Consider the following 18,795-nt stretch of genomic DNA (forward strand, 5'->3'; position numbering starts at 1 on the left):
AGAGAGAGAGAAAGAGAAAGAGAGAGAGATAGAAAGATAAACGTTTTCTTACAACAAACGTTTGTTTTCCTATCGTATAAAGTGAACGCACATGTTAAAATTCATCTTTCATAGATAATCAAATTAGAACAAATCCACGTAAAGTGATTTAGTATGCAGAAAATAAATATATTTGTGATAAATACATAGTTAATCAGTAAATTCCAATAACCAGGACTTCTGTCACGCCAAATCTTGTTTACGGATGTTTTCAAACGTTTTGTTTTACAATTTCATTTTTTCACTGACATCCAAAACGAAAATACGTATTATAATTTAATGACTTTCAAAATGTCAAAATACTGTAATGTTACTATGCTGCCGATCACAATTATGAGGCTTCTTCGAACCAGGGTTTCGGAGCGGAGCGGATCAACGCTCCAGCTGTTGCCCACGCTCAGGAGCGAGGAGCGAGATTCTAAGAAATGGTTCGCTCCGCTCCGGAGCGGAGCGATGTCTTAGCCCGCTCCGCTCCGGAGCGGAGCAGCGAGAATCGAAAAATTTCTCGCTCCGCTCCGGAGCGAGGAGCGAAATTTTAGAAAATGGTTCGCTCCGCTCTGGAGCGGAGCGCTACCTTGACACGCTCCGCTCCGGATCGGAGCAGAGGAAGTTGGAAATTTTCTCGCTCCGCTCCGGAGCGAGGAGCGAAATTTTATAGAATGGTTCACTCCGCTCCGGAGCGGAGCGATACCGTGTGACGCTCCGCTCCGGAGCGAGATTATAAGAACTTGCCCACTCCGCTCCGGAGCGCTCCGAGGTTGGTTAATACGAGTGTATACAGAAAACTAACGATCAAGGGTTCCGAGTACATTAGTAATTTTGTTTGTGGAATTTGTACGGCATTTGAACATCGCCTGTTATTGTTGTTATAAAACTGATTATTACTAAAGCTAACGCCACGGAAACAGTCCAGTCAAGATCACGTCACTCACCTACAGTGTTGCCAATAAGCAAGGAATAATCCTTACACAAGACACCAGGGAAGGCACAATCAACCGCATACGTACAACGCGCAATGTGTCAACTGTGAAGCGTAGAAGAAGTGTGGAAAACCTGGAGAACCAGGGGTGTGTAGAAGACAAGGGGAAGCTTTGATCTTCACTGGACTGTTTTCGTGAAGAGAGCGATATTATTATTATTATTACTATTATTATTATTATTATTACTATTATTATTATTACTATTTTCATTATCACTTTTACTACTCTACTACTACTTCTGGGGACAATATATTTCAATAGCAGGTGTGCCACCTGTGTTTTATAAGTTGAGAGAATGGAACTCTCATTTCCTGCCACCAGGGATCGCGACTAAAACTCATTTCCGTTCGACTTCTGGTTCGGGCTAAGCACTTCGGCATATCGGTCCGACGTTACAGTCCACACCGTGGGAGAAGTGAGTTATTCCGGAATATTGGTTCGAGTAACATTGGTCAAACTACTGCAGAGAATCCATTTGACCTTTCGAACGCCAGGAGCACGCAGAGGAAAGACGAAACAACGTGTACAGAGGAAGATGACAGGCAGACAGGTGTTCATGCAAAACAAAACACTCGCTGGTGCATGATTGCCATATCTAACTTTCTTTGCGCTGGTTATGATGATACTTTGAATGTAGCGAAAGATAAAAGTTTAAAGTAATTGGGAATTCAGGTTGCTAATTTTCACTGTATGTTTGTTCCGGCATAACTCTCGAACGCCTGGAACGATTTCAACCAAACTTGGAACACGTATCACTTGCAATCTCGAAAGAAATACTGTGTAAGACATCTCTGGCACCCCTAGGGGTGAGGGTGGGAAGGGTTGACATGTAAAACGACCGATATTAGTGTGGAATCCATAGTTTTCGGGGTCGTTAAGATGAATAGTGATACTCCCAATGCCGTTCAACTCCAAAACACCCCTGGCAACCCTAGGGGTGGGGTGAGAAGGGGGCGACATGTAAAAATAATAAAAAACGACCGATATTAGTGTGGAATCAATAGTTTTCGGGGTCGCTAAGATTAATAATGACACTCTCAATGCCGTTCAATTCCAAGACACTCCTGGCACCCCTGGGGTGGGAAGGGGGTGACATGTAAAACGAGCCCGACCCTGTGGCCGAGTGGTTAGCACATCGCGCTATGACGCCAGGGGTTCCGGGTTCGAATACCGGCTGGGCATGGATGTTTGTGAGTGTCCATTCATCAAGTTCATCATATCATCACTCATTCTCATCTTCGCAAATTAGCCAAAAGTGGCACAAGAAGCGAAGTAAAATAAAGCAAATCAATCAATTAATTAGTTAGTTCTACTATAGACCTTCAATGATTACCAAGGTTTCAGATGCATGGAACTAACGATTAAAGATTTTATTTGTCGTTGTTGTACATTGTTTGCAATAATTGTAGACAGCTTATAATTCCACTAACCGAGACTGTTTCGGAAGGATCCCTCCATCCGTGTTAAAAAAAATATTTTAAATGCCCATAAATCAAAGTTCACAGGCACACATACTATGAACATACTTTTAGAAGAGAACACATATTTTAAAACGTCTCTTTAAGAAAGTAACAATACGCGTAAGCCAGAGTCGGTGTAGCACACTTTTAATACGATTGGCAACGCTGCATCTCCCTCGAAAAGGCAACGATCTGTCTGCCAAGTACGTACAACAGCAGAAGTCATGACGCAATGCACCTGCCAAGGAGCGAGCAAGACACTACGCGCCAGTTTCCTCCACCTTTCCTCTTGAAAGGGGAACAACAAGGCCAATCCGCTAGCCGGTAGCACTGACGTCAGTCACCTACACAAGAAGCGCAGAACACGAAAACAAACAGGGCTGTCGTGTGGGGGAGGTAGCATAAGCAAACGTACAATCCCGCAACACTGATTGCTTGAACGGGTTCATATCCAAATTAAGATAAGGATGAGATATGATGAAATTGAAGAAGGGTCAATCACAGAGAACTCCAATTCCCAGACTGGAGTCGTGAAGCGTTGAGATAACCATTGATGTGGGGGTAGGGCCCGACACATTCCCAATCTCGCTCGGCCATTTGGAGGTGATGTGATCAGCACCACGCTCCGGCCACCTTTACCCCCCCCCCCCCCCGAGGGTTTCCCCTAGTTATCCATTTATTTGAGTCTGGGTTAGCCCAGGAGCCGCTATATGCTGGGACAAGGCCGGAATAATTTCGAAGTTAGATCATCCACCGCGGGATTCAAACCCTGGTCTCCAGCGTTGCAGTCAGACGCCCTACCGACTAGACCAGCAGTTGCGGTTACACCATTCATATATAAAAATAACTATCTCACCGGATATGAGCTTGCACTTCAAATGCTCCGATTGCGGATCAGAGCACTATTGTATCTCGCCCCGCTCCGGATCGGATCGTGCATGTAAAAATAAGTAACCACTCCGCTCCGGAGCGGAGTGCTGTCGTCCCACGCTCCGCTCCGGAGCGAGGAGCGGAGTAGAACTGACGCTTCGAAATCGCTCCGGAGCGCTCCTTTAGTACGCTCCGCACTCCGCTTCGAAACCCTGCTTCGAACACGCCTTCGATAACGGTATTTGCTATTCGTAACGGATATGTGTATCACTTTTTCGAAACAGACTTTTGTGGAGGAAAAGAACTGTAACGTTACAAAAGTAACGAGCACAATTATACGAGAGACCTATGTTATTCTATCCGGAACACGGCATCGGACACGGTATTGCACATCGGAACGTCTGTATGATACCAGCTATCAATAACGTTGTTGCTTTGAAGCAAGGAGTGTAACGTTTTTACAGTCGTGGCCTCAATTAAGTTACTGGTTAATTGTAACGTTACTACCACTTTCCATACACACTAAAGTTACTAGTCAATACGTGACAAACTTGTTTCTTACCCTGTAACGTTACTGGTTGCCGGCAATGGATGTAACGTTAAAGCGTCACCTAACGACCTACTGCTTTGCAGATCAGTTATGGTTCGGTACCGTTATGCACACCTGTAACGTAATTTTCATATACCTGAGGTAACGTTTCTGTTCACGAAAAAAGTTATTCTGTTTCTGGTTGTAACGTAACGGAAACCGTAATTGAAAATACCGTTCCATTTCGTTACGTTACGACTCCCTGAAATCAGCACATGACTAATTGATTTCCCCAATTGGTACATTCTTTGCTTTAGCACATCAATTATTGATACATTGGAACTACCATATTTAAATTTTTTCAATACTGCTCAATTTGGTAACTACTTTTTCTTCATTTTTTCAGGTGGAAGCCCCCTCCTGGTAGCATCAGTGGAGGCACACATCCATGCATGTTATCCCTGCTCAGTGAGTACATTTACTTCACAGGAAAAAGATTTGTATTCTCTTGTATCCATTATATATACTAATAAAGTATGTTGACTTATGTTTGGTTTTGAAATAGAATATTGGATTTAAGGAATTTTTTAAATAAATTTATTGGACTTAAGTAAAAAATATATAAAATTAATAAAAATTTAGGCCATATATATGAAAATTAGGTAAGATATAGAAAATTTTCCAAAAAATATGCAATTTTTGACCAAAATAAGTCCAATTTAAGAAAATTTTGAACCTTCCCCCACCTGAACAATTTTGGCTAAATGTTGATAAGAAGAGAGTCAGGTAAGCTGGGTAAAAAATTTTATTATCAATTTAACAAAGATACAAGTTCTTCATCAATGCTACTCTTCACATAAAATGGTACATTCAAAAGAGTTGAAGTCACACCTTGGCAATCATAGATTCTTTTGGTACATCAGAATGCCATCCCAAACATTTCCTTTCAATGCACCAAAATGCCAAAAAATCATTGCCAAAATTGGACTTCAACTTTCTCAAATGTACCACTTTATGTGCAAAAGAGCATACTGGTAAAAACATGAAGGAAAAATGCACTTTTACACTGAAGTTTTAACATTAACAGTCTACATTCTATGCAGTTATTTCATGTATTGTTTCATTTTGAATTATTCTTGTTATGCAGACTCCTCCTCTTGTGGTATCTCGCTTTGGTAAAAGTTACGATTCCTTGAATTCTATTGAGTCCTTGATGGATATCTTCTACCCTGTTGCTCGAAGTTCTCAAAATGGTGGTTGATGGTCCTTACAAGGGCTGAAGTGTCCCAGTTGCCTGATCCTCATTAGAGTTCTCCCCACACGGTCTACAAAATAAAGCAGACATTATTTGAAGAGAGAAACTACGTGAAAGGACAATTCAGCAACATGCACACATCATCCTACGTGAGAATTAAAGGCATGGCCATGAAATTAGGCAGAAGTTCTCGCTGTTGGCACGTCCGAGCAGAACCCAGTGTGCTCAGAGGTTTAAGAGAATGAAAGATCTCCTTCTAGAGTTGGTCTTTGTAATCAATTTGATAAACTGACAGTATTTGCTCGAAAGGTTAGTAATGACAACTGTATACCTCTGAGAGAGGTTGGTCTGATGCTTGAACTAGGCAACGCAGCACATTTCTGCCCAGCTACCTATTTTCATGGCCATGTGTTTAGAGGAACGTAACTCCAAAAAATCTGTTTTGTTTAAATAAACTTCTCTGAAGAGCTTTATTTGGACATAATTAACATATCTCTACTTCTAATCCTTAGCAGTAAGGTTGAGTCACATATTCCTAAGAATTAGGGATCGGTACTGTATCAGTAAAATTACCGATCCGATAATTTAGTGCACAATTCTGCCATTTTGTTGTAATTTTTATGGATAATCGCCACGCCCTACATTCTAAAAAAGTAAATGTCTAAATATGCAATTTCTTTTTCACTGCAGTCACCTTGAAACACATTTATTAAGGAGGACAATGAACCTTTCAGTTTCTTCAAGGACCATTTCTAATTTTATACCGGATCGGTAGAATATCGGTATCTGCCAAAATTTCATATTGGGCCCATCCCTACTAAGAATACATTATTTCCTCACTGTAAATTTGATAAATTGGGAGTTGTCATGTGAGAATCGGAGGAATGTTAACATTAATTGTAGCATAGGCTCAACTAGTAACAGAATGAGTAACTAATGCAATACATTCTCATATATGGCTCTCTTCCATATCCTAGCAGATTTTAAAATTCAGCTAGCAACAGTGTGAAAATTTATAATGTCATGTTTATTATTGGGTGTAAAAGGGGTTTCACAGAGCAGGAACTTCTAACTGAAAATGCACAGTGCCAAATCGAAGCACAAATTGAGTACTATGAGTGAACATATTTTTTTACGGTGAAACTGTAAAACACAAGGGTCTATTGTGCAGTATAGCCCTTGGGTGAGAGAAATTTGTAATACCGAAGGAGTGGAGAAAATTACTTCAACAGTGAATAGAGGGTGGTGATGGGACTAACACTGATGCCAAACTTGTTTAATGTCAAGTCGACTCTGAGCATTAAGCATATAAATTGAAAATCCTTGTCATCGGTAGAGGCACATATTTTTGGTAAATAAAAAAGCAAAATTTCGGTATAAAAACAGTCAATTTCGGGTTCAAAAGCGGTAAATAAAATAAAATATCGGTGTTATAGTGGTGAAAAATTGGATCAAAAGTGGTATATAAAAAGACATTATAGTTTTTAAAATTGTGAATATAATCCTAAATTTGATTTAAAAACTACACTTATTCCACAGAATTAACATTTCACTTCTAATAGCCCATTTATGTAGTTATCCGAGTATTAAGTTTATTTCTGTGTAAAGGAGTCAATATTAACAGCAGAATTAATCAATTTTCCGGGAATTGCATAACTCTCAGGATAATTCAGACCTCGGAAGGTGCTGCGTCGGTGAATAAACCCTAAATTTCGCTTTTTGCAGTTCATTTCGCATTCTTTCGTGACAAAACATGGTCACAAAATGCATCTCCCACCTTTCAAAAACATGAAAAATTAACACTACTATGTGTTTTTTCAAATTTCGTTTTTTCTTCAAAAACGAAATATGCATGCCCCTAGTCATCGGGAAAAATTTATTGGGGTTCACATGGAAATTTGCACACCCTATTATTCGCATAGAAGACAACCAGGGTGGCCACTCTAGGACCATGAAAAATTTCAAGTGTAGTTCAACTTTCCAAAAATTCAACGGTACAAGCAGATGTTTTCTCTATTTCAACCTTACATATTAATGCCCCCACCAACACAAATATATTAACAATACCTGATCTGTGCGATTCCAATGTATCCAAAAATTATGATTCAATTCAATTAAATGGAATATATACAGTAATCCGGCAGATCTCAGACCAGAGGACTGCCGGATTAGGGGAGGTTCATTTAAAAAAAAAAACATTTTAATAGCAAAACCTATGTTAATTGCACAATGGAAATTAGTGTTTTGCAGGATTATAGAGGTAAAAAAAAGGTAAAGTGCTCCCCTGTGCATAGCACCACGCCATGAAGGCGTATAGGGGGTGTGGGGGTAACGCCCCACACTTTCTTGATCCGGTCATGAGTGGGGGTGATGTGATCAGCATCACGCCCCTGACCGCCTTTACCCCCCAGGGTTTCCCCCAGGTACCCATGTTATTCGACGCTGGGTGGGCGCCGGGGCCGCTTCCAACCTTAGAAAAGTTCCCGGATTTGAACCGGCCGGGGATCGAACCCGGGACCTTGAGCATGGTAGTCAGACGCGTTACCGACTGAGCCACCGCGGCCACAGGATTATAGAGGGACCACTGTATTTAAAATATTTATGGGAAAATGCATTGCAATCGCATGGCAACATAAATTAAGACATGGCATCAAATATTCATTATTATTCCAAAAATACAAATTTGCAAGAACGGACAGTCACATAAACACATTAGAATTATTATAGAAATAGTGAATGATCAGATTAAAAATTACTGCTGCAATAAGTGCAATAGTAAAATTTGCTATCAAAACAATTCTGTAATTAAATATAAAAAGATGAATATGAATTTCTCCAGAAAATAAAATAATAATGCTAATTTTTTGGAACTATTTTGTTCATAGGCCGTGCACATATTATAGTTTCAGAACCCACACAGGACAAACGAGTCAGCCACATTCGACAGGCACCACTCACTCCACAACATACAAATGAAGGTAACATTAAAATGCACAATTGAATTGTTTATTTCAGAAACCCCTTCCCTTATCTCCAAAAATATTGAGAAAACAAAAAAAATGTGCTATTGGTCAAATTTAAGTCCCATTTCCACATAGGGGGTGTCTGCAAGAAACTGCTTTTGTAAACTTGTTTTGCACGGTTATCGGCACGATTTAATAATGTTCATTTGTTATTATTTTATTTATGGAGGGGGAAATTCAAAACTAACTACAAATAAGACTTTTGTTCTTTTTACATTAAATCGAGTGTGAAGAAAAATGAAAAAAGGTTGAAAACAGAAATATAACTCAAATTATTTAAGCTAAACTTCAGGGGAAAGAGAAAAATCTTCCAACTTAAAATATAAAATTTCAAATTTTCAGAGAACAAAACAGGTAGTATATTAACGGTCCTAATCTTCATCACAGCATTGAAGCATTCAGCATCTGTTGTTTGCCACAGCAGAATGTGCTGTCGTAGAAGCTTTCACATCCTCGTGTGTAATCCAGCAATTTACGAATATCGCTAGTTCCTGTCTATGGAGACCTTTCCTGCTGGATTTTGCTGAGGAGGAACTTAGTTCAAGCAACAATTCACGGCAATGGTAATGTACACAATGGAATGCTGGAATTCTACTTAGGTTGTTCTTGGATACAAAGCAGTATTGCCAACTGGATGGAAAGCTCGATTGAATCACTTGGTACCAAATGAACTTATATATTTAGTGCAGAAAGGCTCTATGTCACGGTGCTTGAGGGGTTTCTGCATCAAACAATCCATCTTGGAAAGGAGTATATGAAACTGTAAAAATACAATTTTCGCCAGAAGTGATCGACAGGGGGGTTTCTGAAATAAATGATTCAATTAAGGTTAACTGTTGAATACTTACCACAGTATCCTATTCGAACTGCTCCCCAGGCATTACCAGAACTATCCCTATTTGGTTGAACATTACTTCCATGTACAATGCGTAATAAAAATATATTAATAACTTACATTTTGCGAGTATCTATGTTGCTTCTACGACGTTTCGGGATGCAACTGCTCCCTTCTTCAGGCTGTTCACTTTTAGGTTACACTCAATTCATAACCACGTCGACCTCTTATTAGGTATAGGATATGGGATTGGTTAAGTGTGTGTGGTTAAAAACATTAAAAACCTAACACCCATAACAGGTGCACGTCATATTACCATGCTGTTTTCCTGATTAAAAACTGCTCCTTGAAACGTTAAAACTAAATAGTCACGGCCCGCAATACAAGTTCATTATCTGGGTTTCAAAGTTGTTTGATTTCCTCTATATATGGAGTACAAAAACAAAGCTTATACAACAGTAAACAACAAGTTGGCATAGTGTACCTTACAAATGTTCATTGTGAGGACTACGCATGAAAGCTGCTCTCACATTCTCGACACTTTTGTTTGACACACTTGGATGTCCAGAACCAGTGGCAGCTGTGGTCCGACTTTATGGGTGTGCACTTCAGCCTCCCCAGAAGAAGTGTTTTATCACCCCTATCAGATACAGTGGAACCTCGATTTTATGTTTTTAAGGGAACCAAGCCAGAAAAACTTAAAATGCGGAAAATGTAAAATTGGGGAAAATTTTATATCATTTTATTCTATTGGGACCATTAATGTTGAATGTATAATGCGGGAAAATGTAAAATCGGGGTTTACACTGTACTCACTCCCTTTTTTGCGCACATGATGCTAAATGTAATGAAAACCCAAGTTATGATCACCTTTTTCTGAAAATGAGTTTTATTTCATGAAAAATTTCAAAAATATTAATTTACACAAATTTGAAATGCCTCTGTGAATTTTCCGTCGATCACGAGAGGAGGTATAGATGATTCAACATTCAATAAACTGACAAAATCACTAAAAACATAGAAATACCGATTACAATATTCAATATTATTGTAGATTTGCAAAACATTTAGTAAAAATTTTCTCCCTTTCTCTGCTGAATAGTGAACAAAAAAGATTAACAACATTTCCATACATCAAACAAGAAGGACCGGGTGACTACCACATGCAGAAAATCAGTTGTAATCTATCTAGCAGTTGTTTATTTCTAATGGACAGACTAAGCAAACAACAGACTCAAGCGAAATCAAGAAAAAATAATATTAAAGACAATAACAGTATGTACTCACTTAGTACACACTGCCCGGCTTCGTACTTCAGAATTTTTCTTTCGCTTCCACCATATCAGTATTTTTATTGCAGAACGAGCTTTTGACGGTGTCAAAATTTTGCCACACAATGGAAGCAGCTGACTGATACACGTTCCCCCTGTGCAGGTTGATAATTCAACTACAGCACCACAAGGGTACTTTATTTTGACCAAGCAAAGGCAATGCAAGACATTGTTTAAAGCAAGCATTTCACTTTCCCCTCCTCCCTCCTTTCTTGCCCCTGCTATGTTCAGAACAGTGTGGGCGAATATACCACAGAAATTCCCTTTTTAAAAAGAAATCCCTCGATTTATGATGATTTGTGGCTTGCCTCTACTCCACCACACAATCTCAAATGGAACGGGATTGCAACATTGCATTTGGAACACAGTGCTAGCAGTGCGAGTAAATGCCATCACACTGCAAGCTAGCTAGAAGAGTGAATCCCTTCTCTCTCCTTGCATCCTGCAAACGAGCATACTGTCACTTGTGCGAAGCAAACGTACCTAACTGCAGGCGATGGTAATCGAATCAAATATGGTCAGCGATAGGGCATGGGAACGTTTGATGTTTTGAAGGAGATAAGTGTTTAGTGAATAAGTATAATAAAAATAAATTGCATTACAGATTTATTTGGATGCGCACATGTGAATAGGCAGAAGCCGCTATCGTCCAGTACTCTTTCTTTTGCACACACATACGGTTGGAAACTTATTAAACCATCAACGAATGTTGTTATCGAACAGAGAAGGATCAGTTCTAAATCGCCATCGAAAAGCTTGCTGAACAGAAATAACAGAACCACACCTTGCAAATTCAATGACCCAAAAGGACTTCTGTACGGGAGTGGCCATCATGTAATACTGCGACTGATGGGAAACAAATGAAAAATGTTCTTATCAAACATGTACATTAGAAACATTCACTTTCTTTCTTTCGTCTGTTGCAATATACCAACTACTTAAAAAACCCGATCATTTTGGGACATGGTGTATACTGCCCTGGCTGCCGTAAGGTTTCTAAAAGCAAAGTAGACTGATTAAAAACATCTAAAGCAATCATGAAAACTACACACTAACTGGAATTAGAATGTCATAGTTTTTGGAAAGGTTCGTTACAAGTCCACTTATGCACAAATAGCCTAATGGAGAATTGGCCTATGTTTATTTCAGTTTTTGTTATAAGTCCACTTTATCGGGACTGGACATACAGTTTCTAGCGGGATCAGAGCCAATGTGCATCCACATTGAACGCAGATCCTCTTGATTACGATGTTACCACTATGCCATCAGGGAGACAACTGTTATACGTTGATGAGGGAAACAAACCCACATAGCCTTAATTACAAAGCTGGATTGACATGTGGTAATGGCAACGCCAGGATTAATCATCTAGGGGTGCTGAGGGTGTGCGGAATAAAATGTAGGGGATGCATTGTTGAAAATAAAGAAAGTATGAAATATACATCATGTTTAACAGAGGTGCTACAATAATTTTTTGCCTGAGGGGGGCAGGATAAACGTCACAATAATAGCCTAATAATAATAATATTATTATTAGCATTACTAGTGGCCGCGGTGGCTCAGTCGGTAACGCATCTCACTACCATACTAAAGGTCCCAGGTTCGATCCCCGGCCGGTTCAAATCCGGGAACTTTTCTAACGATGGAAGCGGCCCCGGTGCCCACCCAGCGTCGAATAACATGGGTACCTGGGGGAAACCCTGGGGGGTAAAGGCGGTCAGGGGCATGATGCTGATCACATCACCCCCACTCACGACCGGATCAAGAAAGTGTGGTCACATCACCCCTATACGCCTTCATGGCGTGGTGCTAAGCACACTAACTTCTTTTTTTTTTTTTTTTTTTACTTTTGCATTACTAGTAGTATATTAGTATTAGGAGGTGTAGTAGTTGCATAAAAGAAGTTATGATCCTTGTAAATCACGGAAAAAGTGCAACTTGCAGAAAAGAGGAACAATAAAACCATTCAACAATGCCAAAAAAGGACTTTTGAGCTGTAGGCAAATACAGAAGAAAAAACAAGCCACTCAAAAGAAAAGAAGAAACAATTCTTAACAACAATACTGACGAAAGAAAAGACAGCGGCCTCTGATCTGATCTTTATAGACTGGCGACAGTACAGTAAAATACTTTCGGCTTCTCTTTCAATGCTTGGCTGTTGTATACAATAACAGCGGTCTCACTACAATACCTAACAATCGGGTGCTCAATGTGACTATGACATTTGACACTGTAAGAGTTAATGTTTTCAACACAGGTTTTGAATAGGGGTTGCGGAAGAAAAGTAGGGGGTGGTCAGGACTCAAACCCAGGTCTCTAGGATACAATGTTATTCAGCCTTGGTTTCACCTAACCTTTACTTAAACTTCTTTGTAAAATGCCATACTGGCATTATGTGACACTTCTTTACAAAACTATGATATTTAGCTATCATTTAACAATAAATTCATGAACTTTATTAAATTGTGCACTATAAGCACTGGATATGATTTTCATTTTAACTGACTCATGCTACTTAACAGCAAGAGGAAGTGTGGGTGAATACTCACTTGCCGATTCTTCTGAAGTTCAGTTGTCACATCGGGGATACATTTCTCCTTGGCTAGGGGAAAGGTGAACGTGTCTCCCTCCACTATACAGTAGAGGGATCGTGCTGGATCAAATGTTGATCACGGAACAAATTTCTTCATGATATCCTGTAAGGAATAATAATACCAGAATAAATTCACTAATTTACTGAAATAAAGAACGATAACTTATTTGCAACTGATTGACACATGGAATTGGGTTATTTACATTGCTTTTCTGCTACTTATGGTTAATCGCGATGATGAGAATGTGATGTTACAAAGAACTCGCATACTAAGGTGAGACGTCTGGTGTTGTAGCATGCTGTGCTAACCCCTCTGCCATAGAGGCCAGCTTATTTGAAACTGTTTCCATATTTATCGCCAAATCTCTTAAATCTCCGAGTATTCTATTACATGTGTCGCAGGACTGAAGATTGGACGCGAAGCATTCTATAGGGTTACGACTAGAGACAGGCAGATCAGAATCTTTCAATCGCAATGGATTTGGATAATGAAGATTTGATTTGAGGATGTAGACAGGGCCAGTAAAAACAGTGGTTAAAAGGTCAACAATTCTACTGAATCAATCACTACTCCAAAGAAGAATGGCTCACCCATTTGGAGTCTGAGTAAAACATTAGCATTATCAATCTGAAACGTGGAAAATAAAATTATGATTACACAGTACAGGCTAGTTCCATAGCAATCAAAGAAAAACTGCCAACAACAATCTTGAATTTACCTGAACAACTGTTCATGACTTTGTGTTGATGACCTCTGTTCCCCCCAGGGAGTAGATAGATTTGTCGCTTGGAGTTCTTTGCAGCATTGATGGCCGTGATCTCTTCTAGACTTGAAACATTCTTCCTTCCTCCATATCTGAAGGTCTTGCGGAGATTCTGCAGGCAAGCCAAAGTCCTGTGGAATACAATACAGAAATGAGTAAAATGTATGTACCTGATTCTTCAGTACTATTTGTCTTTCATCAAAATTAAATTACATTATTGCTTTTGAGACTGATCATGTTACATTTTTCAAATATGTTCATTACAAATTTAATATTTGAATTTTAAAATTTAATAATGACAAAAAATAAGAATGAGACGATTTGACTTTCAACTGGTACCAATACTGATGCTTGAAAATTTTAATAATTGAAAATAATGATTACTATTAGTACGTACATATTCCACTCCAATTGCATGCATCAATTTACCAAGAATTTTGCTTTAAAATATTCAAGAACTACATGAACATACTAAAATACATGTTACATAATCACAAAATCTAGATTTTGGCAGACAACTTTGAATTCTGCATAATTTTCAGAATGATTAGACTTTGTGAAAACGTCATGGGGCATTTTTGAGAACAATGTGCAAGGCAAAAATGCTGGAAAATAATTGGCTGGTATCAGCAAAAAATTTCAACCAATAATTTCAGGTATCCATAGATTGACATCAGTATCAACTCAGCCTTAATAACAATAACAACTATGAGAATTAAAATGTGGCTGCTCTAAACAGAGGGTTGCATGACACCTAAACTATGCGTCAAGTTAACTTTGCAGCAGGTTTTCGCATATTTAGACCCAAAACGTTCACACAGAATATAGTTCCGCTGAGACGGGTTCTATTCATACATAAATGTATACTTGCAAGAAAACTGTTATTTCATTTGTAATATATAGACAAGGAACACTAAAACTCATAAGCGAGTCAAGAGGGACTGGAACACGTTGCATAGCGTGTAGAATCAGTGATACCAGTGTTGCACACCCCACTATTTTTACCCTGAGTTTATCGTGATTTGTTGCTAATCATGCTATACAGCGACGAGAATTGCTGGGCTAAATCGAGGTCTCCTGTTCAGTGCGCAGTTTTGCCAGAGTGTTACTTTGGGAAAAGCTGTTCTAAGTCAAGCAAGTTGTTTTAAATGTACTCGTATATTCCTCCTTACAGCAACAATATCAAAACGAAACAGAGCTTGAAGTGACGAAAATAACGCCAGTGCTGACAGGTGTCAGCGAACATTCCATTTATGCGATGAAAATGTTTTTCTTTTTAACTTGTAAGATGAAAACACCAGGCAAAAAGAGGCCTCTTTCAGTTCTCCGTGCGACTGATTTGGAAGAAAGTGTACGAGGTTTATACTCCACCGCAATGAACTTTCCATGGTCGCAGCCAAGTGAGAGTGATTTCCCTTCAATGTGCGCACGAACTGTGTCTCGGGTGTTGAATGAGTTGGGGTTTGTTTGAGTGCAGAATAAGGAAATGATTATTTGTTTGGCAACACAAGAATCTCCGCGGTATTAAAAGATATTGCCTTGAGAAGAAACATGTTTATTATTTGTCAATGCAGCGTGCATTGAACAAAGCGTGGGAGGATACCACCGGTTCGATTGATTGAATTGTTGTTTTAAGTCCACTTTATGCACAGAAAGTCTAATCGGGACTGGACCTACAGTTTAAAGTGGAATCCGAACCACTATGTACCTTCACCGGGAATCAAACCTGGGACCCCTTGATTACAAGGCAATGACGCTACCACTGCACCATCGGAGAGGCTCGCTTCGGTTCGAAAGATCGCATTTACTTCTAACTGTTGGTTTCCAAAAGCCACGTGTCGCTTCCGTCTTAAAGTTCCATTAAACAGGATATATACACACATTCACGTAATAAGTATACTTCTACATATGTGTTGTGAACAGTAAAGATTTTTAATTGTTCCGAAACATCGAATATTTTGATATTAACATTTGTTTCATATTTTAACAACATGTTAATTGAGACACAAACATGTAAAAGCTTGCTTTAAGTCCATTTCATGGTCAGATGTGCTCCAGTTATGTAATCCTAGCTTACCCGTGCCGTACAAGAAACTTGCATAACGGGAGCGACTCACAGGCCCACACTTTTTTTTTATCACTAAAATTCAAAAAAACATGTTACTATTGAATCACTGCTTCCTTTGCTGATTATATATGTGCAGTTATTTATTAATTATAATAATTACAAAAAAATACTATCATTAATAAAAAAAATAATAACCAATTATTGCATGTCTCTCTCACAGGCTATATTTTATCATTCACTAAACTCACAAAATCCATAATAATTTTTATTAATGCCTTTTAGTGTGCAGAAGTGTATTTGTTTATAATAATTACTATCATTACCAACCAATTATACACTGTCACTGGCATGAGTTTCTCGAATGAGACACATTCAAAGATGGCGTCTGATATGGCCACCAAGTGCATTTTGCCTCCTAATTACATTACATTTATGTTTTTATGAACAAAAGTAATAAAGAAATATTAACATGTGTCCACTGGGATTGGCCAATATCTGTCTCTTGGCTGCTACATTATGTAATTTTTTTTTAGCTACTAGTAAAATATGTCACTACAAACCTGTAAACTCACAAAGTAACTTGACGTGAAATAGGTTAGCTGTAATTGGTAAAAAGCCAAAATTTCCACTTTTATCCCAAAAAAACCCTGCTTTTTTGTAAGCTCTAGTTACATGTCAACTTCATTCTGTTGATCAGTTATTAAAATCATGTAAACAGCTTACCTCTTGTCATAAGTCACCACATACTTGAAGAGCTAAGGCTGGAGGGTGTTTGAGCAGATGAAGTATGCTGCGATGATGTTGAACAGCCTCCATCCTCACTGGCTGCTGGGACTTGTCAGTCGTCTGGTTCATGACCTGGCAGTATACTTCGTCCCTCAGGATTCCATGCTTGTGGCAGTGCTGCGAAAAGCAGATGCAATTCAGTACACACACAAAAGTCACCAGATCAACCTGGAAAAGAACACGATGTCGATAAATCAAAATTAATGAAACAAAGAGTTAACATTTTGGGATGTATCAGCACGTATCACCCTTTTGCACCCGTTTAAATATACGAGGAAAAAATCCATTAGCCTAAAGTGGGTGTAAAGATGCCCATCAGGAAGGTTAAAAGTGTAAGGTTGTAAACAGTGACAGTGATTGGGTTCCAAAACCTGGGAAAGGCAAGGACAGTTTACTTTACCTTGGTAGATAAAGTTTAGCAAAGTGCTGGGGAAAAAGTGCGAGTGGGACACCATGTATAGCCCACACAGGATGCACCACTGAACAGCGATGCAAATGAAGATCGCAACATCAGATTATGCTGATGTATCAGAGTGTATCTGTTCTGATACATCTACCAATACCAGCTGATAGTTTTCCGGCTTACTGGTCTTTTACAGGGTCAGCAAAAATGCCTCACGATACTTTCGCGGAGTCTAATTATCCTGAGCCAGCCCCCGTGGCAGAGTGGTTAGCACATCACGCTACGATGCCAGGGGTCCTGGGTTCGAATCCTGGCCAGGGCATGAATGTTTGAAAGTCTCCATTCATCAATTTCATTATGTCATCACTCACACCCATCTTCGCAAATTAGCCAAAAGTGGCGCAAAAAGCAAAGTAAAATAAAGGAAATCAATCAATATAATTATACTGGAAATTATTTATTTTTATTTTGCACCAATTTTGCATGAAAAACTATTTTGTGATTACATATCATATACTTTAATAATCTGATTTACACACCAATATTGATCAATATTTTTAACAAATTTCAAGTATCGGTATCGGCTCAGCCCTATAAGGGGATCCCAAAAAGTTGGGACGGTGATCGGGAAAAAAAATTCGCATCATGATCCAGACTTTTCAGGATCCTGAGCAGTCGGGAAATACCAAATGGTCATTTTAAGAAGAAGTTAATTCTCAACGTTTTCTGCATTGTAAATGGAAGTTATCGGAAATTGTTAAGTTTTTGTACCTGAAATGCAAAAACAATCATTTAAGGTGAAAATGACGTGTAGAATTCGAGCTTTCTAGAGCTTAAGAAAATTTTGAACATTTCCCGTCCCCGAAAATTCCCTGACTTTGTCGGGAAATTGCAAATTTTTCCCATCCCGAATGTCGGAATTTTAAAAATTTCCCGTCCTGACTCAAGAAATTCTGTCCTACACACCCCTACATCATATTATTCCAACTAGAAAAGTCAGGACTATCAGAGCACTGCATCGAGTGACACAGGATTTTATTTGTGGACACCAAAAAATAGCCAAATATGCCGGTTACTGGGACTGACAAGTAAAGGAAGCCATAGCAATTTCACGGGAAAGCACTAATCCCAACAAGGATGTGGGACACCAGTTCAGTCATCCCTGGAACCCACTTCACTAAAAAGAACACACCAGCCAATAAAAACACCAGGAACCAGAGCGAGCCAATCCGAAGACAGCGTTCAAGCTCCACCCCATCATAGTCATATATTTAACCCCACAATGGCCTCCATTTCTACATTCCCTGATAGTCTCTTCCATGGTCTGTCACATCTTGGCAAATTAAATTGGAGTGTCTGAAATGTAAAATCTGTGTTATAACACAGCAGTGGCTAAAGATGAATGTGCCAAACTTTATTTCCCCCTCAGATTTGGCATCTGGCACTCCAGACTAGTGCATACTGCAACTGATGAAAGTTACAGCATGTGTACGGGTCAAAGGTGGTAATTTTGAACAATGGTTAGTGCTTTATGTACACAGTATATCCATGGAATTTTACAATATCTTAAAGTATCTTTTGTTATTTCATTCAAAGCCTTGTGACAATATTTTTGGCAAGGATGTGTGTGTGTGTGTCTTCAGAACACTGTTGGCAAACAGAAGATAACAAATATCAATTAATCTGTGATGCAAAATAAACATATATCTAAAGCCTATATCTGAAAAAATAGTTTGTGTAAAGCAAGTTATTGAAGTTGTAGTTATTAGTACACGAGTATATTTTAGTCCATCATATGTGCTTCATTGGGACTCATTAGAAGATTTTCCCTGAGATTTTTTTTTTCAAATTCACTGAAT

At 38.9% G+C, this 18,795-nt stretch overlaps 2 long non-coding RNA genes across 2 annotated transcripts in view; one reads left to right on the forward strand and one right to left on the reverse strand.

Annotated features, from left to right (window-relative positions):
• LOC146000139 (uncharacterized) overlaps positions 1-4,421 on the forward strand; it is a 31,698-nt gene extending 27,277 nt beyond the window's left edge. Inside the window, exon 4 of the long non-coding RNA XR_014443479.1 lies at positions 4,285-4,421. This is a non-coding gene — a long non-coding RNA (uncharacterized LOC146000139). The remainder of the gene's footprint in view (positions 1-4,284) is intronic.
• A 244-nt stretch (positions 4,422-4,665) lies between these two features.
• Positions 4,666-16,693, reverse strand: LOC145999849 (uncharacterized). The gene is made up of 4 exons (XR_014443438.1): positions 16,471-16,693; positions 13,635-13,810; positions 12,872-13,018; positions 4,666-5,203 (listed from the first exon to the last, which is right to left on the reverse strand). It is a non-coding gene; the product is annotated as an uncharacterized LOC145999849 (long non-coding RNA).
• Positions 16,694-18,795: the final 2,102 nt, after the last annotated feature.

This window comes from Lepisma saccharinum, chromosome 16 (assembly GCF_977018435.1).
Source record: "Lepisma saccharinum chromosome 16, izLepSacc3.1, whole genome shotgun sequence".
Lineage (NCBI taxonomy): Eukaryota > Metazoa > Arthropoda > Insecta > Zygentoma > Lepismatidae > Lepisma > Lepisma saccharinum.